Here is a 13,272-nt window from a genome sequence, read left to right as displayed (position 1 = left end):
CCATCACTCCAAAACCTCATCATCTTCCATCTACTGTTAACACAGCAGCTAAAGAGCTCTTTTTTGTTTCTTTCATTTTTATCATGGAAAGTTTTAAACAAACATAAAAGAGGGAGAATAGCATAATAAAACCCTGTACTTACTCACTGTTCAACAATTAATTATGAATGCCTGGTCATTCTTGTTTTATCTATGTCCCCATCCACCTTCTCTCCACCACAGTGGAACCTTGTTCAAACCCTCCAATGACTTCCTATTTCATTCAAACAAAAATCCAAAATCATTTCAGTGGCATACAGGAAGCATGCTTGATCTTCCTCATCTCTCTGCTGTTGGGGAGGAAGAATTTACTCTTCCCTTCAAGGTCCTTCTAGCTGGACTAAGAATCAAATTGACATGAGATAGTTTAACAGGAGAAAATCAAATTTAATAGCATATGTATGGGGAATCCACATAGATGTGGAAATTCTAAAGACAAGCAAAATGAAGTTTATGTGAATAATAAGAAGGGTAGGGGTCTGAGGATTCAAAAGGGAGACAGACCATCAGCAGGAAGGTGAGAAGAAATGTTTGGAGAACAAAGGTTGCCCTATTATGTAGATAAGTCTTTTAAGTAAAAGTGAATCTCCATTTATAGTCCCTTTCCTGGGGCGCCTGGGTGGCGCAGTCGGTTAAGCGTCCGACTTCAGCCAGGTCACGATCTCGCGGTCCGTGAGTTCGAGCCCCGCGTCGGGCTCTGGGCTGATGGCCCAGAGCCTGGAGCCTGCTTCCGATTCTGTGTCTCCCTCTCTCTCTGACCCTCCCCCGTTCATGCTCTGTCTCCCTCTGTCTCAAAAATAAATAAAAACGTTAAAAAAAAAAAAATTTTATAGTCCCTTTCCTGGTACAAGAAGGCAATTGAGGGGGAGGCAAAGAACTTTCTCTGAATCTGCTGAGCTTGGATTGCTTTTAACTTAAAATAATGTTCATGCCAAAGCAGCCATCTTGGGAAGGCCTGCCACTGGCCCCCTCACATGAATGAATGTACCTTCCAGTGAGTAAACATGTAGAGCTGATACTGTGAGCCCAGGCACAACCCTAATTATTTCTGAAGTACAGCAGTGGTTTTAGAAAAAAAAATATTAGGGTTAATATTTTTAATAAAATGTGCATAATGTGAGTATTTCAATAAAGTATATGACAAGTAGTATTAATACTATGTTGACAAAATGACAAAGTGTGGTTTGTATTGGGGTACAGAGCAGGGCCTGTACTCCTTGAGCAAATACACCTAAAGAATACTCACTCAATTAATGTTAACAGTTGGTTAACACAAACACTTCCTATGGGTTAGTCACCAGACTAAATGCTTTACCTGCTTTAATACCATTTAATCCTCACTGCAACTATATGGGAATATTATTACTTTCCATTTTACAAATGAGGATGTGGAAGCACATCTTAGTTGGATAACTTCCACACTCACACAGCTAGTAATCATGGAGATGAGACTTGGACTCTAGCAGATTTCATATTGGTACACTCATATGTAACCGCCATGTACCCTGCTTCAACAGTAGTCTGACTGGAGTACTCCACCCTTATACACTTTCAATTTTTGTTAGTAATTTGGATGACAATATAGATGGTATGCTGATCAAATTTAGGCATAATCTAAGGCAGGGAGGAGAAGCTATGATAGTAGAGGTCAGAGTCAAGATTCAAGATTATGTCAACAGGTTTGTTTGGTGCTAGAACAGGTAACAACTGATGTTTGCAAATTAATGCATGGTTTCTCAACCTCAGTGCTGTTAACATTTTGGGCCAGATAATTCTTCATTGTGAGGAGCTGCCCTGTGCATTGTAATCTGTTTAGTAGGATCACCCACTAGGTGCTAGTAACAGCCTTCAGTTGTGACACCCAAGAGTATCTCCAAACACGGCCAGATGTCACCTAGAAGGCAAAATCACCCCTGGGTGAGAACGACTGATTTAGTCTTTTGCCACAATTGTTTTTATTAATTCTCATAATTCCAGAAGAGGCAGGTAGAGTTGACATTGACACCAAAGCTATCTGACTCAGGGTGTCACACTCTCAACAAGATGAAATTAAGGGGAAATGATGTATTACTGCACTTAGAGCCAAACAACGAAACCATAAGCCCATGATGGAAGAAGTATGAAAGCTAGCACATGTGGAAGAAAAGCTGCTCTCAGATGAGTAAGGACTAAATAATGGTAGCAAACATCTGTTAATGGTTTGCTGCGCTTTTTCAGACTCTAATGTGTGCTATATACACAAGCACATTTAATTCTCACAGGAAGCGCCATGAGACAGTATTGATGTTATTCCTATTTTAGTGTAGGAGCGTTAGGGAAAAATCTGTTATATGATGGACAACAGGACTGATAAGGGAATTTCAGTCCCTGACCGAAGACTTCCCTTCCAGATTCTTGTTCCCACCCTGCTTGCCTCAGGCGCCAAATTACTACTGTTGGGAAAATAAGTAAAGTTGTGCACCATAAGATGGCTGATTGGACTAAAACAAGTTCTAGTTCCTAGCTTAGAGACTCCTCTTCCGGGTTCTTCCTGCCCCGTTTGTGGCGCATGCAAAAGCCGCCGCGAATGCGGAAGATGACGCTATAAATTACCCTTCCCGCCTGCATTCAGGGCTCAGATCTCTGGAGAAAGATCTCCTCTGAGCCCACCAGTGTAAAATAAACGTCTTTCCTTCCAAGATCTCCAAGTGCCACTTGGTTCTTCTGCTGGGTGATCCAGACCAGTTTCCATAACATTTGGTTCCCTGACCAGGAAACCCAACTGCGCTGGCTCATTGTTGCCACCGGTTTGGGAAAACAACGAGGCAGTGATGGAATGAGGAATTGCAGTGGAGAAGGCGCACCCTGCCTGAATTTTGGCAGTCTCCTGCTCAGTTGTCTAAAGCCAGCCCCACTCTGCTATTCCCACCAGACTCGAGGAGACTTGGCAATGGAGGATCTGGGCCTGACGTTGGATATCAGTAAGGTCTGGGACCCAATTCTGTCCTGTCCTGCCCACCCTTGGTAGTGGAAGGGGGACCTGATCACTCCCCGGAGACCTCAGTGGTCTCACTAACAGGAAATCTGTTATGGTGCCCCATCAGCCTACCTGTAGTGGTGGAAGGGGGACCTGATCACTCCCCAGAGACCTCAGTGGTCTCATCTGTAGACATTCTGTGAGAGGGAATGTCATAACCTCTAGTGTGTATGTGAGTGTGAATGTGCAACTCGGTCTGGCTTGTGTGCCAAGTTCAATTCTGTGGCTCCACAGGTGGGCACCCTTAAGGTCCCCAAAAACCCTCGGAGTCTGAGTGGGCCTGTCTGTGATTCCATGGTAAATGGCATACAGTCTATGGCGGCATCAGAAGTCGTAAGTCACAAAGCTGAGATTGCCACGGCTAAGCATCACCTAAGTTCCTTCGGGACACGGCCAGACAGGTATCTGACTGGTCTCCTCATTAGAGAGGGCACCCCTATCCCTCTGTCTGTCTTTGCTCCTCCACCTCATGGGAACATTATGGGGTCAGGACAAAACAAAGGGGTTTTTGGGAGACTGTGGCATTAAGATAACCCCCGGCAAGTTAAGGACCCTATGTGAGTTAGAATGGCCCACTTTTGGTGTAGGAGGGCCCTAGAGGGAAACTTGGATGTCCCAACCATCTGCTGCATCTGGCATGTTGTCTCCAGAGACCCAGGTTACCCCGATCAGTTCCTGTATAAGTCCTGACCTCCACAAATTGTCTCCGGTGAACTGGAGGAAGAACCAATCTTGCCCCACCGTATGAACCTCCCAGTTCCCAATACTCCACCACCTTCGGTCTCCCCACCACCTCCTGGCTTGGCAGATTCTCTCTCTCCCTGGACCAGTGGCCAGATTGTGCCCTCTGCCAGGCACAGGAGCTCTCCAGATGCTGGTCCACAGCTGCTGGTACCAAGAGGCTCTCCTCTGGGGAATCTGAACAGGTGTTAAGAAGCCCATGAATATGCCCAGCCCAAGGGGAATCCCCCAGGGAATATTATGAGAGGTTATGCAAGGCTTACACTCCATTTGACCCCAAGGCACAAGAGAGACAAAAGGACGGGGAAGGTCCAGCCCCAAAAGGGGGAAAGCCCAAAACCTCCTTAGCAAGAGATCAATGCACCTGCTACAAGGAGAAAGGACTTTAAAGCAGGAATAGATTATGTGAATCCATGGGCCACATGGTACAGCATGAAGTGGGCCGCCCAAATTCAGGACTACCTTCCCCACTGTATGGGCCGAGGACAACCCCCCCAGACTTGCCTACACTGGGCCCCCATCATTGTAGAGTTAATCCCAGGGGTTCAACTGCAGAAGGAAATGCCCCCTCCCACAAGAGGCAAGGGCAGGCATCCAAGAAATCAATCAAATTCTGGTTGAATGCCACTCACCCTGGAATACCCCACTTTTGCCGGTCAAAAAGCCAAGAGGAGGGTACTGATAATTCAAGCCTGGCACTCGGTGGTCCCGAACCCATACACCCTCCTCAGCTAGATTCCAGGCTCTGCCAGCTGGTTTACCTGCCTAGACTGAAAGGATGCCTTCTTCTGCCTCTGCTTGGCCCCCCAAGCCAACCCTTGTTTGCCTTCGAATGGACCAAACCAGACACAGGGCATCAAATGCAACTAACTTGGATGCACCTCCCACAGAGGTTTAAAAACTCACCTGCCCTCTTTGGGGAGGCACTGGCTGGAGGACTTGCTGGCTTTCCAAGGGAGGCCACACACCACACCCTTCTCCAGCATGTGTATGACCTCCTCTTTGCCAGCAATACCTGAGAGAATTGCACAGAGGGCACAAGAGTGCCCTCCAACACTCCTGTCAGACTCAGGGTATGGGGTCTCATGAAAAAGAGCACTAGGGCCGGAGAAAAAAAGATCATCACCTCCCTACCCTAGTCCCAAACTAAGAGGGGGCTAAAAGAGCTCCTGGGGGCTGTGGGATTCTGCCGAATCTGGATTCCCAGATTCTCAGCAACAGCAAGACCCCTCTATAATCTCTTGGTAGGGCCAGATCAAGAACCCTCTGGGCAGAGGACAAAACCACCTTCCTAGAGATAAAGGCTGCCTCAGGACAGGCATCAGCCCTTGGTCTGCTGAATATAGAAAAGCCTTTTAAAGTGACTTTCAGAAAAGGTGGTACAGCCATTTCTGTTTTTGCCCCCTGCCCCTTGCTCCTACATTTTCCTACATCTCCAGCTATGGCCAGGGGTGTGGATGCCTCTCCGTCCACAGGAGCACAGTGTTATTGAGGGCTGAGAGGTTGATTCGTTCTGTGAAGTCATATCTCAATACCTGCTTGGGTCAGAAAGATGTGTGTTTCAGAAGCCCCAAGGAGGGGGCTGAGACTGTACCCTAAGGTGACTCTTGATGGTGGAGTGGATTTATGCTTTGGTGTTCATTTAAGGGAACTTTGCTGCATCTCAGCCTGGGAGAGGTGGAATCTCTCAGCCCTGGATGAAAAAGGAAGGCCACAGAGGCCCAGGGACTGTCACCCCTTGCTGCCAATGTCTGCAGAGCCAGAACTGGGCTCATCCTGGGGGAGGAGGAGAGTTGATAGACAGTTGTGTGGTAGGTTGGTGGGGGCTTGCTGCTCTCAGATTCTAGGGGATGAGGTCGATGTACCACTGGGCATCCTTGAGGGCCCCTTGCCAGCAGGTTTTGGCTGGCCACAGACTGGTTCAGTGTGGAGTCTCTTTGTGCATGAGAAGAAACTTTCATGCCTCTCCAAATCTTGGTTAGCACGATACCAGGGGCTCCTCTGTGACAATCCACTGGTCACTCTTAAAACAGTGCAGATGCTGAACCCTGCAACTTGCCTACCTTATGAGGAAGGGAAACCAGATCGTGACTATTATAAGGTAACTGATAAAGTATTTGCAAGCTGCCCAGATCTGCATGACCAAGCTGGACTGAACCCAGACCTCACCTTGTTAAATGATGGTAGCAGTTTCATCTTGGAGGACGTTCAAAAGGTAGGGTATGCAGTGACATGCCTTAATCTGAGCCCTGACCATTCTCAAGGACAAGAGATTCAACCGACTCCCAGTGTGCCTTTGCTACTATACATGTACAAAGAGCAGGCAATCTACAAAGAAAGGGGCCTCACTGCAGCAGGGAAGAAAACTCCTCGAGGCTGTCTGGCTTCCAAAAGAAGTTACAGTTCTACACTGCAAAGGACACTAGAATGGAGACAACCCTACAGCACAAGGAAATCATCTAGCCGACAGAGCAGCCAAGAAAGCAGCTAATAAGGACGTGCTGGACATAATGATTGGGGCTGGAGTCGCGGTGCTAGTCACAGCCATATTCATCCTCCTGCTGGTATGCAGACTATGAGTAAGTGCAGAAAACTCCAGCCCCAGATGGCCCCAGGTATTAAAGATCCTGCGCATCCAGAAAGAGGTACCAACACTGCAACGGAAGGAACCCCCACCCGCGGTGCTTGAAGCTGACTTGATGAGGGTGACCTGGATAACTCCCACCTGCCCTCCGAGGTGCTCTATATGCTCAAGAATGTCCGGGTGCTGGGCCACTTCAAGAAGCTGTTCTTCCTGGATCTCTGCCAACACATGTTCTTCCTGCAGCTCAGCCAGAGTGACTAGTCTTCCAGCCAGACCAGCTGGATGCCAATATCTAGGTGGTGCAGGATGGGCTGCTGGAGCTCTGTCTGCCAGGGCCTGATGGGAAGGAGTGTGTGGTGAAGGAAGTGGTCCCTGGGGACAGTGTCAACAGCCTCTTGGGCATCTTGGACGTCATCACCGGCCACCGGCACCCCCGGGGCACTGTGTCTGCCTGGGTGGCCCGAGACTCCACGGTGCTGCATTGCCAGTGGAGGCCTTCTCTGCCATGTTCACCAAGTACCCCAAGAGCTTGGTGCAGGTGGTGCATATCATCATGGTGAGGCTACAGTGGGACCTTCAGCCACGAGATCCAGCCCCTGTGCCTCGTCCCCAGCCCTGGCCTCCTGGACTGCACCAGCCCCGTGTATGGCTCTAAGCAGGTGGTCAGTGCCTCAGCTATCAAGGAGCCAAGGGAGACTCTTGGCCAGCAGCCTGACCACACTGGGGCCCCACTACCTGGACCTGCAGAGGACCTGGTGACCACTCCCTCCTGAACAGCCGGGTTTTGCCCCATCATGCCAAAGCTGGCACCATCATCACCCACCAAGGGGACTAGGATGTAAGCCTGCACTTTGTGCTGAGGGGCTGCCTGCACATCTATACCCCTTCTCACCAGGGGACTTGGTTAAGGTTAGAGACTGGAAAAAGACCCTCTCAAACCACAGTGGACTGGGCGTCTAAAGGCATCACTCCAGGGGTCCACCACTCCAGAGTCAAGAAGGCCAAGCCTGAGGAGCCCCAGACTTGGAAGACTGACCCAAGTCCGATCTTCAGCCCTGCCCCAGCCACACCCCGGAAGCTGGCTGGTCTACGCATGGCAGAAGCTTGAGGAATTGCCAGTCTGATAAAATAGACTGTCTTTACTCCTTGCCATCAGGTTGGCAGAGGCTGCCCAGGAAGCTGGGGAAATAATGAGAGGTTCCTGTTCGCACTCACCTTCCTCTTATGGATAGGATGTTTTGTTGGTATTGATTTCCTCTAATCTGGGCCTCATTTGTAAGTGTGGGGCACATTGAATGGAAAAAATTGGGGGGTTTAAAAGCTCATATATGTTGTAACCTCTTTCGGTCTGCTGGTTTGCCTGCCAGTAAGGAGGTTAACAATGCCATTTTTGGGAAGTGTTTACAATGATGCATGTGCCTCAAGCTTCAGGAAGAAGATTAAATAATTCTCAAAGTTGGTGCCTAAAATAACCTTCAACCTTAAGGCCTAGGCTAAATGAGTGGAGGTACTACCCATTCATCTGGGGCAGGAATAGCCACGGGAATAGGGACTGGCATAGGAGGCATAGGCTCTTCTGTGGGACTAAGGAGTGGCGGACTCCCTAATGTCCTTACAGAGGCAAATAAATTCCCTGGCAGGAGTTGCCCTCTAGAACAGATGGGCACTTGACCTCCTCACTGTCGAGAAAGGGGGCACCAGTATCTTCCTTGGAAAAAATGCTGTTACTTTGTAAACCAGTCAGGAATAGTCACAATCAAAACCAGGGAACTAAGAAAAAGAACCAGCCCATAATAAATGAAGATGATGCCTGGGGCACCTGAGTCGCTCAGTCAGTTAAGCCTACGACTTCAGCTCAGGTCATGATCTCACGGTTTGTGAGTTAGAGCCCTGCATAGGGCTCTGTGCTGACAGCTCAGAGCCTGGAGCCTGCTTCAGATTCTGTGTCTCCCTCTCTCTGCTCCTGCCTGTTCACACTCTGTCTCTGTCTCTCAAAAAGTGAATAAACGTTAAAAATATATATGTTTAAATGAAGATGATGCCCTCTAATACAGAGTAGATCTGTTTAAAGGGGGCATCAAAGTAGGGAATGTTAGGGAAAACTCTGTTATATAATGGCCGACAGGACTGATAAGGGAATTTCAGTCCCTGCCTGAAGACTTCTCTTCCTGGTTCTTGTTCCCATCCTGCTTGCCTCAGGCGCCAAATTACTACTTAGGAGGAATGCAAACTAACAGACTATAAATTGTCCCCACCGGGCCCACCGGTGTAAAATAATCCTCCTTCAAACCTCCTTCCTTCCAAGATCTCTGAGTGCCGCTTGGTTCTTCTGCCAGTGATCCAGACCAGTTTCCGTAACAGGAGAATGGTGAAGCTTGAAGAGGTAGCAAAACACAGTGGCAGAGGTAAAGTGGTAGTGCCATTATTTGAATTCAAGCAATCTAATGCTAGAGTCAGTGCTTTTAACTATTTAATAACACACACGCACACACACACAGGAATCATCACTGTAATGTGGCTGGGAGAAAAATTTTAGGGTATATTAATAGATGTCCAAAATGAGAGAGTAGAGTCCTCTCCTGCTCTGGTGCCTAGGACATACCTAACTCACAAGTGACAGCTGGGATGGCACAGGCTCTGAAGAACCTGATCAGATGGGTCTGAATCTATAGTCTGCATCTTGAGGAAGGTGAAAGCCATTCCATGAGACTTCTGTAGATTCCACTGTCTCCAGGCTTCTGTTGTGCACAAACTGTTTGTTTTTTTTTTGCACTACATCAACCCAGATGAGGAGTGGAGTCCCTTTCTTAAGGTCACAAATCATAAAAACCTGACCCAAAGCTTTCCAGGGTATAGTAAATGTCATTTAAGTCTGTTACGGAGTAAACAAGGCCCCAGATTCTAAAAATCACACTTTCAACTATTCTGTGCTGCAATTCCTGCAGGCAGGAAACACCAGGACTTTCCCTGGGGTATGCTTTGTTAAAAACAAACAAACGAACAAACAAACAAAACGGGCCCAAAATGAATTCCCTGCCCCCTGGACTGCAAACCAAGACTTAACTGGGGGAATGTGACCTTTAACCAGTCAATCTGGAATTTCCTGATCAGCACTAGTGAAGTAATTTGCATAATAGACCCCCACCCTCCCCCCAAAAGGTGACCTTGCCTGAAATAATCCTTTCTTTCCTTTTACTAATAACTTCCTTGTCCCACCCAGTTTCTGCCTATAAAAGTCTTCCATTTTGTACAGCTCCTCCTTTCTACTTGTTGGATGGAATGCTGCCTAATTCCTGACTCGGTGAATAAAACCAGTAAGATCTTCACATTTACTCAGTAGTTGAATTTTTTTTGACACCTTCCTCTCTCCGCTCTCATCCTCATCTTCTCCCTTCTGAACTACAAATAATTCTTCATCTATTATGGTGAGCAATCTGCTCTTCCCAAGGCACAAGGATCTTTTGTTTTTCAAATAGAAAGTTTTAGTCTTTGTTATATTTGGAATTTCTCATTTGTTGCTTTGGTGGCTAGACCAGTTGCAAAGGCAATTTTATCCCCCAGGGATATTTTAAAATAATTTTGTTTGTCAAAACCGGTGATGGGGGTGGGGGTTGTAACTGTCATCTAGTTCATGAAGGCCAGGGATGCTGCTAAACTACCTACAGTGTAAAGGACAGCCCCCACAACAAAGAATTATCTGATTCCAAATGTCAATGGTTCCAAGATTGATGAACTCTGGGCCACTGAAGAACAGAAGCTACTCCAGAGGAAATTCAAAGAAGATAATAAAAAAAAACTTGAGGGGGCGACTGGGTAGCTCAGTAGGTTGAGCGACTGACTTTTTATTTTGGCTAGGGTCATGATCCCAGAGTCATGGGATCCAGTCCCGTGTCAAGCTCTGTGCTGAGTGTGGCGCCTGCTTAAGATTCTCCATTTCTCGGGGCGCCTGGGTGGCGCAGTCGGTTAAGCGTCCGACTTCAGCCAGGTCACGATCTCGCGGTCCGTGAGTTCGAGCCCCGCGTCGGGCTCTGGGCTGATGGCTCAGAGCCTGGAGCCTGTTTCCGATTCTGTGTCTCCCTCTCTCTCTGCCCCTCCCCCGTTCATGCTCTGTCTCTCTCTGTCCCAAAAATAAATAAACGTTGAAAAAAAAAAAAAAAAGTTGTCTTTAAAAAAAAAAAAAAAAAGATTCTCCATTTCTCTTTCTTTTGCTTTCCCTCTGCTCCTTACCTCCTCTCTTCAAAATAAATAAATAAATAAGTAAATAAATACATAAAATTTAAAAACTTGAAATTGTACCGCCTGTGGAATGGCTGAAACCATAGCTGTTTAACATGGAAAGGGAGAAAACTTAGGAGTACACGAGAACTGCTTTTGAAAATCTGAAGAGAGTCAAAGACCAAGCTGGGTCATGGAGAGAAGGTGGTATTTACAGAGTGGCAAATTTTATGTGAATATAAGAAAGACCATCCCAAGAAAGCTGTCTGAAAATGAAATGGGCCTCCCTAATCTTTCCATTGTGTGTGAAAAGACTGGGTGACCCTTTGTCAAGTACATAGAGGAGAGTCAGGTAATAAGTCGAACCATATCAAATTTCTATTTTTGTTGGTCAGAAATGGTCACATTTGGCAATTTCATAGAACTCAAACTAATGTTTTAAGATCTCTTTACTCGAGGATTCAGTAAGCTACAATGATATCCATAAGCCAGGATTCTCAGTATTTACCTGAGTAAGAGTCATGACAATAGAATCATTTGAGGGTGGCATCTCAGTCTTGAGCCTGTCTTTCCTTCTTGTCTATATATATTTATATTCTTGGATAATTTTAGTGTGGTGGAGAATTATTTTCCTCCCATAGGAAACTGTCCTGAGGTAACACTACACAAATTATCTCAGTTCAGATAACACTTCTGCTTCTATGCAAGGAACTTGGTCCATAGCATGTATGATGCTAAGAGACTAAAGCTTTTACCTTCTTTCCACTTTTTCTCTGGGTTGCTGAGTTCCTACATGTTCTTTTTTTTTTTTTTTTTTAATTTTATTTTTTGTTTTTTTAAATTTACATCCAAATTAGTTAGCATATAGTGCAACAATGATTTCAGGAGTAGATTCCTTAGTGCCCCTTACCCATTTAGCCCATCCTCCCTCCCACAACCCCTCAAGTAACCCTCAGTTTGTTCTCCATATTTATGAGTCTCTTCTGTTTTGTCCCCCTCCCTGTTTTTATATTATTTTTGCTTCCCTTCCCGTATGTTCATCTGTTTTGTCTCTTAAAGTCCTCATATGAGTGAAGTCATATGATTTTTGTCTTTCTCTAATTTCACTTAGCATAATACCCTCCAGTTCCATCCACGTAGTTGCAAATGGCAAGATTTCATTTTTTTTGATTGCCAAGTAATACTCCATTGTATATACATATACCACATCTTCTTTATCCATTCATCCATCAATGGACATTTGGGCTCTTTCCATACTTTGGCTATGGTTGATAGTGCTGCTATAAACATTGGGGTGCATGTGTCCCTTTGAAACAGCACCCCTGTATCCCGTGGATAAATGCCTAGTAGTGCAATTGCAGGGTCATAGAGTAGTTCTATTTTTAGTTTTTTGAGGAACTTCCACACTGTTTTCCAGAGGGCTGCACCAGCTTGCATTCCCAAGAGTTTCTACATATTCTTAAGTTTTATAAGTTGTGGGAAATAATGGCCAGCTAACAAATAAAAATTGAAGCTTTATGCATCTCACTTCGACTTTTATTAGGAACAAAATTTCAAATGCAGAAGGTTGAAAGAATTGTACAATAATCACCCATATATCAACCATTTGTATTCAAACAATTTTTAAACATTTTACCCTATAAAAATATATTTTACATGTACATCTGTAAATATATATATATATGTATTTCATTTCGCTAAACCATTTGAAAAGAAGTTGCAGACAACTGATCAGTTTACCTTTAATTATGTCAGTGTGCATCTCCTAAAAATTAAAAAAAAAAAAATCCAACATAATCACAATGCTATTACCATATGTAAAAAAATAACTCCAATTCTCTAAGATCAACCAACACCCAATCAAAATTCAAATTTCTCTAACAATTTTTTTTAATTTAATGTTTATTTTTGCGAGTGAAAGTGGGGAAGGGGCAAAGAGAGAAGGGACAGAGAGAGGGAGACAGAGGGGGACAGCGTGGGCTCCGTGCTGACAGCAGCGAGCCAGATGTGGGGCTTGAACTCAGATGCTTAACCTACTGAGCCACCCAGGCACCCAAATTTCTCTAACAATTCTAAAAAATCTTCCATAGCTGTATTTTTTCTTTCAAACTAGATCCAATCAAGTCCATCCATTACATTTGGCTGTTATGTCTCTTACATATTTTTGATATAGAACATTGTTTCAACTCATCTTTGATGATGTTGAGTATTTTCTGAGAGCAGGCAGTTGTGTTGTATAATGCCCTACCTTCTGGATTTGATTTATTGTTTTCTTACAGTATGTTCAACTTGATCGTCTATCACTTGTATTTTAAACTGGAAATTAAATCCAAAGACTTAATTCAATTTGGGTTAAACATTTGTGGCATGTATCTTTCATAGATGGCTCTGTGTATGTCATATTGCATCTAACAATAGATGTACAGCCATCCTACTATTAATATTTCTAAATTTGATGACTGGGTTAAGGTGGTGACTGTCAGATTGCTTCATAGTAAAGATAGCTTTGGAATCATGAGAGTATTCTGTTTTTCAACAAACTTTCACTCAATTATTTAGTAACTATTGATGACCCTTGCCTACATCAATTATCTCAATGGAACAAGGGGATGCAGAATTCTGACTTTCTAATTAGATTGTCTCTTCTACATTTATTTTCTGATATTCTTTTGTAAAG

The sequence above is a fragment of the Leopardus geoffroyi genome, chromosome D2 (genome assembly GCF_018350155.1).
Source record: "Leopardus geoffroyi isolate Oge1 chromosome D2, O.geoffroyi_Oge1_pat1.0, whole genome shotgun sequence".
Lineage (NCBI taxonomy): Eukaryota > Metazoa > Chordata > Mammalia > Carnivora > Felidae > Leopardus > Leopardus geoffroyi.
The sequence above is the reverse complement of the archived record's forward strand: the minus strand, read 5'-3'. Positions refer to the sequence as shown.